We start from the raw sequence: 2,210 nt of genomic DNA, 5'->3' as shown, positions 1-2,210 counted from the left end.
TACTTTGGAGAAACATCACAGAAATATTTAACCCTTAATTCTGTAATCCCACTCCTGGGAATGAATAAGAAAGAATTCAGGGTATAATAAAAATACAATCTGCAAAGATGCTCGTGATGTCATTATTCATAACAAAATAATCGCAAATTTAGTTTCAAGGCCAATAAGAGACTCTCACGTGTACCCTGAAGAGAGCTGTTTAGTACTTTCATATCAAGGGATTGTGGCTTTCCCTTGAATGCCATTAGACTAGAAAAGTATGATTTTTTGATTGACAATGCAGGAATAAAGATAACTTAGGTAGAAACATTAGTAACTATTACAGAACCGCAGTTTTCAGTTATTAATTACCATACTAAAGACTATATACAGTGTCAGTATTGTAAAATGCCTACCCAATATTCATTCTCTCCTTCTTAGCAGAAATACTCCAATTTTGATCAGGGTGACAGTATGCCCAGCTAAAAGCAGTTAACTTTCCAGACTTCCTTGCAACTAGGATAGCCTAATCAATGAGATGTAGGCAGAAGAGTTCCTAGGGATGTTGTTTCATCAATAAAAAGGCAAAGTTTCACTGGAAGATACTTTTGTCATTGGTCCTTCCTCTCCTACTTTCTGCCCAGGAGGGGGCAGAAGATATTGTGTGACTATAAAGCAAAATATTAAGAACAAAGCCCATGTACGAGTTAAGGGTGAGAGAGAACACTGAAAAACATCCCAGTCCCTGATGGCATTATTGAACTACTTATACCAACTCTGGACTGCTTATGCCTGGTCTTATTACATTAGATTAAAAAAATCCCAATCTATTTAAGCCAGTGTTAGTTTTCTGTTTTAATTAACATTATCACAAACTGATTTTACATATTATGTCACTTAAAGATCAAAATTCTCTGAAGTTGGTATTACATGCACTTTTACAGATGAGAAAATCAGAGTTATAAAGGGCTCAAATTTTTTAGCCAGGGCTAACAGGGGGCTGAGCAGGGACTCAACACTGGTCTGACATCAGACTCCAAAGCCTCTGATAATAAATACTATGCTATGATTTACCTCTATTTAAACTATAATTAACTTATTCTGCCAGGATTCTAGATAAGGAAAGACTGAAAGTAAAAGCTAAAAGTAAATGATAAAGTAAGCTGTAGGTATAAGGAATAATTTGTCTTCTAGATAAATAGTTGCTTCCATAGGTTCAATGAGTCACTCTATATATAGTACCCTTAACATTTCATGGGACAAAATTTATGGGAATTCTCTGATAGGATAGGACAACATGGGATAGATACTGAAATGATATAAGCAGATATATTAGCAATTTGCTGAAATAAATATTATGATACAGCTATAAGGATCCACTGGCATGACCTCAAATTATGCTGTAATTTTCTCCCAAATTTTGTCTAGTCAAATAATTACTTTCTTACAGTATTATCTTTTTTTAAAAAAGATTTATTTATTTGAGGGGAGAGGAGCAGAGGGAGAAGGAAAGAATCACAAGCAGACTCCATCCTGAGCGCAGAGCCCAATGTGGGGCTCGATTTCATGACCCTGAGATCATGACCTGAGCTGAAATCAAGAGTTGGAGGCTTAACCGCATGAGCCACCCAGGTGCCCCTATAGTGTTATCTTTTAAAAACTTAATAAATATTAAATAATTAAGAATTAGGGAGTTTAAGGCACACACTATGGTATCTCAAAATAAAGACTAAGAATGACTCATCCATTTGATGGCATTATTGCTGATTTTGGTGACCACTGAGCCTTCCTTGAATAGTATGAGTATCTTTTAAAAAAAAATGTGTTTTACAGAAATAATTATGAAAAATTCAAGCCATACAAAAAACAGAGAAGTAAAAAAAATGACCCCAAATCCTGGAAATAAAATGTTAACATCTAGTGAGCATCATTGCAAAAATCTTATATATAAAGAGAAAGGAACTGGCAGGGTGGGGGGGGGGATGATTAAGTTACATACAAATAGAAAAATATATGTGTACCATTTAAAAATAAAAAGCTGAAAGATTATATTTTAATCCAACATAAGAGAAACTAGGGTACCCAGCTGGCTACTCTTGATCTCAGGGTCATGAATTCAAGCCTCACATTAGGCACAGAGTTGGGAAAGGGAAAGGGAAAGAGGGAAAGGGGGAAAGGGGGAAAGGGGAAGGGGGAAGGGGGAAGGGGAAAGGGGAAAGGGGAAAGGGGAA

The 2,210-nt window shown here is 36.0% G+C and overlaps 1 protein-coding gene across 1 annotated transcript in view; it reads right to left on the bottom strand.

The window, feature by feature from the left end:
- ANKRD12 (ankyrin repeat domain 12) overlaps positions 1 to 2,210 on the bottom strand; it is a 122,410-nt gene that overhangs the window by 70,742 nt on the left and 49,458 nt on the right.

This window comes from Neomonachus schauinslandi, chromosome 14, assembly GCF_002201575.2.
Source record: "Neomonachus schauinslandi chromosome 14, ASM220157v2, whole genome shotgun sequence".
Lineage (NCBI taxonomy): Eukaryota > Metazoa > Chordata > Mammalia > Carnivora > Phocidae > Neomonachus > Neomonachus schauinslandi.
The sequence above is the reverse complement of the archived record's forward strand: the minus strand, read 5'-3'. Positions and strand labels throughout refer to the sequence as shown.